Raw genomic sequence first — 11,920 nt, 5'->3', positions numbered from 1 at the left:
CACGTTGGCAAGTGAGGGTGCAGCATTAGACCCCATCATGGCCCCTGTCAATTGTAGATAAAATTGCGACACAAACTTGAAACGGTTATGTGTTAAGATCGCAGATAATAATTATACAAAGTGTCCCACGGGTGGGCCCACATATATAGGGTTATTAGTAATGCCCATAGCTTGTAAACCTTAATATTTACTGACATGGAAATTTGGACTATGAGGGTCTTTTTGCTGATAAGGGGGGCCAGAGTTGCTTGTAATGTAATAATTACATTACGTGGTGAATGGTTTAAATGTATCTGTATGTATGTCAGGATGACTAATGGGTTTTGCCCTCAGTTAAAAAAACTGTCATTATGCAGTTTACAATCAAGGACAGGGTTGGTCAATCTTCCAGAGTATTAGAGGCTGTATGGTCTGTTTTTACAAGATAAAGACAGATATAGAATTGCAGAGAAGATACAATTCAGCCTTTTAATATAGAATTGCTAAGGAATGACGTCAGGTTTTGTAATCTGCTTGGTAATGTAACATGTGATGTATAACAAACTGTAAAAGCTGAAGAAAGCGAGAGTGCCTTCCTTCAGAATCAGCCAGAAGTCTTGCATGACAGACGGATTCTCCCTGCACGTGTTTGTATTGTAAGTATCAAAAAACTTTCTCTTTCTTTCAAAGAACCTGGACTCCAGTTATCAGCCTGAATCAGTGTGAGTTACTGTCCCGCAGAGCTTACACTCTATATATACTCACACTACTTCTATATATAACCATGTAATCAGTGTGAGAGTTACTGACCCACAGAGATTACACTCTACACACACACACACACACACACACACACACACACACACACACACACACACACACACACACACACACACACACACACACACACACACACACACACACACTACTTCTATATATAACATTGTAATCAGTGTGTGTTACTCTCCCACAGAGCTTACACTCTGTATACAGTATACACTCACACTACTTCTATATATAACAATGTAATCAGTGTGAGAGAGTTACTGTCCCGCATAGCTTACACAATATATATATATATATATATATATATATATATCAACAGTGGTTGACAAATCACCAAAAAATCTACTCGCCACACAAAAAAATCTACTCGCCACCTAGTACCAAACGTGTGCTGCTTGGGCCAATATTTACTCGCCCGGGGGTTAAATCCACTCGCCCGGGGCGAGCAAATATATAGGTTTGTCGAACACTGTATATCAATATATATATATATATATATATATATATATATATATATATATATATATATATATATATATATATATATATATATATAATAAATAAATAAATAAAAAAAAAATATATATATATATATATATAAAGATAACAGCAGGCACTTCAAAGGCTCCAAAGAAATAGGTGGTTGTTCAACAAAAATAACAGGAAACCAGGTGTCCCACCAAGGAGACAAAAAACAGCACTCAAGGTATATTGCAAAAGTGTATTTGAAAAAAAAGCAGGCACATATAAATCCAACGTTTCGGTCCTGTATAGCACGCCCCTGAGGAAGGTCCTATACAGGACCGAAACGTTGGATTTATATGTGCCTCCTTTTTTTTCAAATACACTTTTGCAATATACCTTGAGTGCTGTTTTTTGTCTCCTTGGTGGGACACCTGGTTTCATATATATATATATATATATATATATATATATATATATATATATATATATATATATATATATATATATATATATATATACTAGCTTTTGTACCCGGCTTCGCCTGGGGAATGTATCTCCCCGCTCACCGCCCCCACCCCCACCCACCCCTGTTGGTACATATCCCCCCGCTGCCAGCACATCTCCCTGCCCCCCCCCACCCCCTGCTTCCAGCACATCTCCCCGCCCCCCCTCTCCCTCCCTCCCCGCTGCCGGCACATCTCCCCACCCCCCTCCCCGATGCCAGAACATCTCCCCGCGCTGGTTTAGGCTGCGGCCACGCTGCCGCTGAGCTCGCTCATGCTTGAGAGCGGTGACAGTCACAAGCTCTCCAAGCATGAGCAATCGGCTGTCCTGCATTTTTTTAGAGCAGAAGCGGGGGACATATCATTGGCTGGATAGTGGCTGTCTCTGCGTCTGTATGTGTGTGTCTGTCTGTCTGTCTCTGTGTGTCTTTGTGTGTGTCTATTTGTGTTTGTGTGTGTGTTTCTCTGTGTCTCCATTTTTCCTTTACAACCTTCCCTCCCCTCTCTCCCCCCATTGCTCTCTCTTTCCCACCATTGCTCTCTCTCTCTCACCCCCCATGGCTCTCTCCTGCCCCCCTCCCCCCTCTCTCTCTCTAGCCCCCCTCTCTCTCTCTCCCGCCCCCTCCCCTTCTCTCTCCCCCTTCCATCTTTCTCTCCCTTCCCCTCTCCTTTCACTCCCTTACACTCTCTCTCTCTCTATCCCCATCTCTTCTTTCTCCCCACTTCCACTCCGTGTACCTCCTCCCACTCCATGTCCCCCTCCCACTCCATTTCCCCCCCCACACTCTGTTTTCTCCCCTCCCACTCTGTGTCCCCCCTCCCACTCCATTTCCCCCCCCACACTCTGTTTTCTCCCCATTACTCCGTTTTCTCCCCCCTTCACCCCTCCCTCTGTTTTCTCCCCCTGTCCCTCACTCACTATATATCCTCCCCCTCCCTCACTCCGTTTTCTCCCCCTCACTCACTCCGTTTTCTCTACCCTCTCTCACTCCGTTTTCTCTACCCTCTCACTCCGTTTTCGCTCCCCTCTCTCTCAATCCATTTCCCCCCTCATTCACTCTGTTTTCTCCCCCCCTCACTCACTTTGTTTTCTCCCCCCCTCCCTCACTCTGTCTTCTCCCCCTCACTCACTCTGTTTCCCCCCCTCACTCACTCTGTTTTCTCCCCCCTCACTCACTCTGTTTTCTCCCCCCTCTCACTCACTCTGTTTTTCCCCGCCGCCACTCACTTTGTTTTCTCCCCCCCTCACTCACGCTATTTTCACCCCTCACTCTGTTTTCTCCCCCTCACTCACTCTGTTTTCTCACCCCACTCACTCTGTTTTCTCCCCCACTCCATTTTCTCCCCACCCACTCACTCCGTTTTCTCCCCCCACTCACTCTGTTTTCTCCCCCCACTCACTCTGTTTTCTCCCCCTTCACTCTGTTTTCTCCCCCCCACTCATTTATCTCCCCACCACTCCATTTTCTCCCCCCAACTCCGTTTTCTCCTCCCACTCACTCCGTTTTCTCCCCCCCACTCACTCCGTTTTCTCCCCCCCCCCACTATCTCTGTTCCCCCACCAACTCACTGTTTTCTTCCCCCCTCACACACTCCATTTTCTCACCCCACACACTCCGTTTTCTCCCCCCTCACTCCATTTTCCCTCCCCCTCTCTCTGTTTTCTCTCCCCACTCCCTCAATTTTCTCCCCCCACTTCCTCCATTTTCTGCCTCCCACTCCCTCCATTTTCTGCCCCCCTCACTCACTCTGTTTTCTCCCCCCTCACTTTGTTTTCTCCCCCCTCACTCACTCTGTTTTCTCCCCCCCGCACTCACTCTGTTTTTTCCCCCCCGCACTCACTCTGTTTTCTCCCCCCTCCCTCACTCTGTTTTCTCCCCCTCACTCACGCTGTTTTCTCCCCCCTCACTCACTCTGTTTCCCCCTCTCACTCACTCTGTTTTCTCCCCCCTCACTCACTCTGTTTTCTCCCCCCTCTCACTCACTTTGTTTTCTCCCCCCCTCACTCACTCTGTTTTCTCCCCCCTCCCTCACTCTGTTTTCTCCCCCTCACTCATGCTGTTTTCTCCCCCCTCACTCACTCTGTTTTCTCCCCCCTCTCACACACTCTGTTTTCTCCCGCCGTCACTCACTTTGTTTTCTCCCCCCTCACTTACTCTGTTTTCTCCCCCCTCCCTCACTCTGTTTTCTCCCCCTCACTCATGCTGTTTTCTCCCCCCTCACTCACTCTGTTTTCTCCCCCCTCTCACTCACTCTGTTTTCTCCTGCCGTCACTCACTTTGTTTTCTCCCCCTCACTCACTCTGTTTTCTCCCCCCACTCACTCCGTTTTCTCCCCACTCCATTTTCTCCCCACCCACTCACTCTGTTTTCTTCCCCCTCACTCTGTTTTCTCCCCCCACTCACTCTGTTTTCTCCCCCTTCACTCCGTTTTCTCCCCCCAATCAGTTATCTCCCCACCACTCCATTTTCTCCCCAACTCCGTTTTCTCCTCCCACTCAATCTGTTTTCTCCCCCCCACTCACTCCATTTTCTCTCCCCCCACTCACTCCATTTTCTCTCCCCCCCACTCACTCCGTTTTCTCCCCCTCACTCACTCCATTTTCTCTCCCCCACTCACTCCATTCCCACCCACTCACTCCGTTTCCCCCCCACTCACTCAGTTTTCTACCCCCACTGACTCAATTTCTCCCCCCACTCCGTTTTCTCCCCCCCACTCATTCCACCCCCCCACTCACTCCGTTCCCCCCACTCACTCAATTTTCTACCCCTCACTCACTCTGTTTTCTCCCCCTCTCACTCTCTCTGTTCCCCCACCAACTCACTGTTTTCTTCCCCCCTCACTCACTCCATTTTCTCACCCCACACACTCCGTTTTCTCCCCCCCTCACTCCATTTTCCCTCCCCCTCTCTCTGTTTTCTCTCCCCACTCCCTCAATTTTCTCCCCCCACTTCCTCCCTTTTCTGCCTCCCACTCCCTCCATTTTCTGCCCCCTCACTCACTCTGTTTTCTCCCCCCTCACTCACTCTATTTTCTCCCCCTCACTCCGTTTTCTCCCCTTTCACTCACTCCGTTTTCTCACTTCCACTCACTCCGTTTTCTCCCCCACTCCGTTTTCTCCCCCCACTCTGTTCCCCCACTCACTCCGTTTTCTCCTCCCCACTCACTCCGTTTTCTCCCCCCTCACTCTGTTTTCTCTCCCCCTCACTCTGTTTTCTCTCCCCCTCACTCCGTTTTCTCTCCCCCCACTCACTCTGTTCCCCCGGCTCACTCCATCTCCCCCTCTCACACACTCAATTTTCTCCCCCCCACTCGCTTCATTTTCTTTCCCCCCATTCACTTTGTTCCCCCCACTCACTCCGTTTTCTTCTTCCCCTCACTCACTCCGTGTTCTCCCCCTCACTCACTCTGTTTTCTCTCCCCACTCCCTCCATTTTCTCCCCCCCCCCACTCCCTCCATTTTCTGCCCCCCTCACTCACTCTGTTTTCTCCCCCCTCACTCACTTTGTTTTCTCCTCCTCACTCACTCTGTTTTCTCCCCCCTCACTCACTCTATTTTCTCCCCCTCACTCCGTTTTCTCCCCTTTCACTCACTCCATTTTCTCCCCCACTCCGTTTTCTCCCCCCACTCCGTCCCCCCCCACTCACTCCAGTTTCTTCTCCCCCCGCTCACTCCCCCCCACTCACTCACTCTGTTCCCCCCACTCACTCCGTTTTCTCCCCCCACTCCGTTTTCTCCCCCCACTCACTCTGTTATCTCCCCCCACTCACTCCGTTATCTCCCCACCACTCCATTTTCTCCCCCCCACTCCATTTTCTCCCCCCACTCACTCTGTTTTCTCCCCCACTCACTCCGTTTTCTCCCCCCTCACTCTGTTTTCTCCCCTTCACTCAATTTTCACCCCCCTTTACTCCATTTTCTCCCCCCTCACTCCATTTTCTCTCTTCCCACTCACTCCATTCCTCCTCCACTCACTCCATTCCCCCCTCACTCTGTTTTCTACCCCCCACTCACTATGTTTTTCCCCCCCCTTTAACTCTGTTTTCTCCCCCCACTCACTCTGTTTTCTCCCCCACTCACTCCATTTTCTCCCCCACTCCGTTTTCTCCCCCCACTCCATTCCCCCCCACTCACTCAATTTTCTCCCCCCACTCCATTTTCTCTCTCCCCACTCACTCCATTTCACCCCACTCACTCCATTTTCTTCCCCCACTCATTTTTCTGCCCCACTCACTCCATTTTCTTCCCTCCCACTCACTCTGTTCCTCCCCACTCACTCCATTTTCTTCTTCCTCTCACTCACTCCATTTTCTACCCCTCCCTCACTCACTCCGTGTTCTCCCCCTCACTCACTCTGTTTTCTCCCCCCACTCCATTCCCCCCACTCACTCCATTTCCCCCCACTCACTCCATTTCCCCCCACTCACTCCATTTCCCCCCCACTCACTCCATTTTCTTCCCCCACTCATTTTTCTCCCCCACTCACTCCATTCCCCCCCACTCACTCTGTTTTCTCACCCCCACTCATGCCGTTTTCTCCCCCCCACTCACTCCGTTTTCTCCTCCCCCCACTCACTCCATTTCCCCCCACTCACTCCATTTCACCCACTCACTCCATTTTCTTTCCCCCTCACTCACTCTGTTTTCTCTCCCCCCGTCATCTCACATCAGACACACAGCACCGAAGCAGGCACAAACACGCCCCCTCCCTTAGTAGCCATGAACCCTCCCTTAGTAGCCACGCCCCCGCCCCTGCTGTAAGAGATTTGCTGGACATTAGAATGTCCATAATTTGGGATGTGAGTCACATTGGAAGCTCAAAATAGTTGCGTTGACCTACAAATCCGCAGCAGAATGTACAGTGAAAGTTTAGTGGTGCTACTGTACATGGTGCCGTTTCTGAGATTTCGATGCTTCTGCCATACAAACGGAAAACGGAATCCAACTTAGCATTATAATATAGATTTATATACTGTATACTCGCACTACTTCTATATATAACATTGTAATCAGTGTGAGAGATACTGTCCCACAGAGCTTACACTCTATATATACACTCACACTGTCTCTGCGTCTGTATGTGTGTGTCTGTGTGTCTTTGTGTGTGTCTATTTGTGTTTGTGTGTGTGTCTCTCTGTGTCTCCATTTTCCCTCTACAAACTTCCCTCCCCTCTCTCCCCCCCTCTCTCTCTAGCCCACCCCCCTCTCTCTCTCCTGCCCCCTACCCCTCTCTCTCTCCCTTCCTCCTCTCTCTCCCTTCCCTTCTCCTTTCACTCCTTCACCCTCTCTCTCTATCCCCCTTCTCTCCTTTCTCCCCACTCCCACTCCGTGTCCCTCCTCCCACTCCGTGTCCCCCCTCCCACTCCATTTCCCCCCCTCACTCTGTTCCCCCACCACAACTCCATTTTCTCCTCCCTTACTCCATTTTTCCCCCCTTCCCTCCCTCACTGTTTTCTCCCCCCCTCCCTCTGTTTTCTCCCCCTCTCCCTCACTCACTCCGTTTTCTCCCCCCTCCCTCACTCACTCTGTTTTCTCCCCCTCACTAACTCTGTTTTCTCCCCCTCACTAACTCTGTTTTCTCCCCCTCACTAACTCCGTTTTCTCCCCCCTCACTCACTCTGCTTTCTCCCCCTCACTCACTCACTCTGTTTTCTCCCCCTCACTCACTCTGTTTTCTCCCCCCTCACTCACTGTTTTCTCCCCCCCTCACTCACTATTTTCTCCCACCCTCACTCACTCTGTTTTCTCACCCCCAATCACTCCATTTTCTCCCCACTCTGTTTTCTCTCCCCCACACTCCGTTTTCTCCCCCCCAACTCACTCACTTTTCTCCCACTCACTCCATTTTCTCCCCCCACTCAGTTATCACCCCACCACTCAATTTTCTCCCCACCACTCCATTTCCCCCCCTCACTCCGTTTTCTCCCCCTCACTCCGTTTTCTCTCCCCCCTCACTCTGTGTTCTCTCCCCCACTCACTCCACCCCGCCAATCACTCAGTTTTCTCCCCCCACTCACTCCATTTTCTCCCCCCCACTCACTCTGTTTTCTTCCCCCACTCCATTTTCTCCACCCCACTCACTCTGTTTTGTCCCCCCCACTCACTCGGTTTTCTCCTCCCCCACTCACTCCACCCCCACTCACTCACTCTGTTCCCCCCACTCACTCCATTTCCCCTCCCTCACGCTGTTTTCTCCCCCCCTCACTCACTCAATTTTCTACCCCTCACTCTCCGTTTTCTCCCCCTCTCACTCACTCTGTTTCCGATTCACTCTGTTTTCTCCCCCCACTCACTCCGTTTCCTCCCCCTCACTCCATTTTCTCTCCTCCTCACTCCTTTTTCTCTCCCCACTCCCTCCATTTTCTCCCCCCCACTCACTCCATTTTCTTCCCCACTCAATTTTCTGCCCCCTCACTCACTCTGTTTTCTCCCCCCTCACTCACTCTGTTTTCTCCCACCCTCACTCACTCTGTTTTCTCCCCCCCTCACTCACTCTGTTTTTTTCCTCCCTAACTCACTCTATTTTCTCCCCACTCCGTTTTCTCCCCCCCACTCCATTCCCCCCACTCACTCTGTTTTCTCCCCTCCAACTCTGTTATCTCACCCTACTCAGTTTCCCCCCCCACTCAGTTATCTCCCCACCACTCCATTTTCTCCCCCCCACTCCATTTTCTCCCCCCACTCACTCCATTTTCTCCCAACTCACTCTGTTTTCTCCCCCCTCACTCTGTTTTCTCCCCCCTCACTCCGTTATCTCTCCCCCCTCACTCTGTTTTCTCCCCCCACTCAATCCATTTCCCCCCACTCTCTGTTTCCCTCCCACTCACTCAGTTTTCTCCCCCTCACTCCATTCCCCCCCACTCACTCTGTTTTCTTCCCCCATTCCATTTTCTCCACCCCACTCACTCTGTTCCCCCCCCACTCACTCTGTTCCCCCCCCCACTCACTCTGTTCCCCCCCCACTCACTCTGTTTTCTCCCCCACTCACTCAGTTTTCTCCCTCCCCACTCACTCTATTTTCTCCTCCCCTCACTCACCCTGTCCCCCTCACTCACTCCATTCCCCCCACTCACTCACTCCGTTTTCTCCCCCCCATTCACTCCATTTTCTTCTTCCCCTCACTCCCTCTGTTTCTACCCCTCCCTCACTCACTCTGTGTTCTCCCCCTTCACTCACTTTGTTTTCTCCCCCCACTCACTCTGTTTTATCCCCCCACTCCATCCCCCCCACTTCATTTTCTCTCCCACTCACTCTGTTTTCTCTCTCCCCACTCACTCCATTTTCTCCCCCCCACTCACTCCATTTTCTTCCCCCACTCAATTTTCTCCCCCCCACTCACTCCACCCCCCACCACTCACTCTGTTTTCTCCCCCCCCTTCCACTCTGTTTTCTCCCTCCACTCACTCCATTTTCTCCCCCCACTCACTCCGTTTTCTCCTCCCCCACTCACTCCGTTTCCCCCCCACTCACTCCGTTTTCTCCCCTCCCCTCCCCCCCGTGAAACCTCACATCAGACACACAGCACCGAAGCAGGCACAAACACGCCCCTCCCTTAGTAGCCACGCCCCCCCCCTCCCTGCTCCTGCTGTAAGATATTTGCTGGACATTAGAATGTCCATAATTTGGGATGTGAGTCACATTGGAAGATCAAAATAGTTGCGTTGGCCTACAAATCCGCAGCAGAATGTACAGTGAAAGTTTTGTGGTGCTACATGGTGCCGTTTCTGAGATTTCGTTGCTTCTGCCATACAAACAAACAAACGGAAAACGGAATCCAATTTAGCATTATAATATAGATTTATATATACTCACACTACTTCTATATATAACATTGTAATCAGTGTGAGAGTTACTGTCCCACAGAGCTTACACTCTATATATACACACACTACTTCTATATATGACATTGTAATCAGTGTGAGAGTTACTGTCCCACAGAGCTTACACTCTATATATACACCCACACTACTTCTATATATAACATTGTAATCAGTGTGAGAGAGTTACTGTCCCGCAGATCTTACACTCTATATACAGGAGGGTAGTCAGAGGGGATAGTCAGGCGGTGCACAGCTGCCGTCAGAATATGAATCAGGAAATCCACACGCTTTATATCTAAAAGGCTATATTTAATGAGTGCATCCACAAAAAAGCATACTGCTACAAAAAAACTTCTTGACGCGTAGCAGTAGCAGTATGCTTTTTTGTGTATGCACTCATTAAATATAGCCTTTTAGATATAAAGCGTGTGGATTTCCTGATTCATATTCTGACGGCAGCTGTGCACCGCCTGACTATCCCCTCTGACTACCTTACCTGCATGGGCTGGAGCACGCCTCATCACATTCCCGGATCAGAGGAACTTCTCTCAGCATTTGAGTCGGATGCGACGTGTCAAGACTGTGAGTAAATACCCTTTCTTTCCCCGCAGTGGGATTGCTTTCCGTGTGTGACACTGGGTCTGTGAGGGCAGTGGCGGAGGATCGCGGTGTGTGTTGCCGGTCATAGTCTCCTGGCTGGAGACGCGGCGCCGCCGTTTGCATCTATCCTCCCTACCACATGATTACCCCGTCCCGTGGCTGAGTCACTAACACACGGAGCATATACAGGGCTCACATTGATTAACTATTTTCTAAAGTTGGACTCTGAACGGGAGTTTTTATTACGTTATTTATCCATTGGATCTCTTTTGGATTATTTGTAGTGTCTGTGTGTGCACGATTCTGGTAGCATCGGTCATACCTTGAAGCAATTCTGGGACACTTTGTATATACAGGAGGGACCCGGGTATACGGCGGGTTCCGTTCCAGAGTCCCGTCGTATAGTGAAAATCGGCGGAAAGCGGATCCGGCGATTTTCAGTGCTGTGCATGCGCAAACCAGCATTTGCGGCGTTCTGCGCATGTGCGATCTATACGCTGCGCGCGCAACCTGCAGTCTCCGCATGGACGCCGGGCGCACCCGCCCGTTCTGCGCATGCACGATTTCAAATTCAACATGGCGGCCCCCTTTTCGGTGCCGCCGTATCAGCGGATCGCCGCGAAGGGGGGCCCTGCTGTATACACTCACACTACTTCTATATATAACATTGTAATCAGTGTGAGAGTTACTGTCCCGCAGAGCTTACACTATATATATACACTCACACTACTTCTGTATATAACAATGTAATCAGAGTGAGAGTTACTGTCCCGGAGATCTTACACTCTATATATACACTCACACTACTTCTATATATAACATTGTAATCAGTGTGAGTTACTGTCCCACAGAGCTTACACTCTATATATACTCACACTACTTCTACATATAACTTTGTAATCAGTGAGAGAGTTAGTGTCCCACAAAGCTTACACTCTACTGTATATATACACTCACACTACTTCTATATATAACATTGTTATCAGTGGGAGCGAGTTACTATCCCGCAGAGCTTACACTCTAAATATACACTCACACTACTACTATATATAAAATTGTAATCAGTGAGAGTTACTGTCTCAGAGCTTACACCCTATATACACTCACACTACTTCTATATATAACATTGTAATCAGTGTGAGAGTTACTGTCCCGCAGAGCTTACACTATATATATACACCCTCACACTACTTCTATATATAACATTGTAATCAGTGTGAGAGTTACTGTCCCACAGAGCTTACACTCTATATATACACACTCACACTACTTCTATATATAACATTTTAATCAGTGTATTGTATTGTATGTCTTTATTTATATAGCGCCATTAATGTACATAGCGCTTCACAGCAGTAATACATGTGGTAATCAAATAAATAACAGATAATATAAATAACAGATCATGGGAATAAGTGCTTCAGACATAAAAGTAACATTAAGGAAGAGGAGTCCCTGCTCCGAGGAGCTTACAGTCTAATTGGTAGGTAGGGAGAACGTACAGAGACAGTAGGAGGGAGTTCTGGTAAGTGCGTCTGCAGGGGGCCAAGCTTTATGTATCATGTGTTCAGAATATCCACAGTGCTATTCATATGCTTCTTTAAGCAAGTGTGTCTTAAGGTGGGTCTTAAAGGTGGATAGAGAGGGTGCTAGTCGGGTACTGAGGGGAAGGGCATTCCAGAGGTGTGGGGCAGTCAGTGAGAAAGGTTTAAGGCGGGAGAGGGCTTTAGATACAAAGGGGGTAGAAAGAAGACATCCTTGAGAAG

The 11,920-nt window shown here is 49.4% G+C and overlaps 1 protein-coding gene across 2 annotated transcripts in view; it reads left to right on the top strand.

The window, feature by feature from the left end:
• Positions 1 to 487: 487 nt before the first annotated feature.
• The window catches only part of LOC142483942 (uncharacterized), a 29,436-nt gene continuing 18,003 nt past the window's right edge, over positions 488 to 11,920 (top strand). For both annotated transcript variants that reach the window (XM_075583859.1, XM_075583858.1), the window contains exon 1: positions 488 to 635. The gene's annotated coding sequence lies outside the window, so the exon portion shown is untranslated. The remainder of the gene's footprint in view (positions 636 to 11,920) is intronic.

This window comes from Ascaphus truei, unplaced genomic scaffold (assembly GCF_040206685.1).
Source record: "Ascaphus truei isolate aAscTru1 unplaced genomic scaffold, aAscTru1.hap1 HAP1_SCAFFOLD_400, whole genome shotgun sequence".
NCBI classification, from domain to species: Eukaryota; Metazoa; Chordata; class Amphibia; order Anura; family Ascaphidae; genus Ascaphus; species Ascaphus truei.
This window is presented reverse-complemented; position numbering and strand designations above follow the sequence as displayed.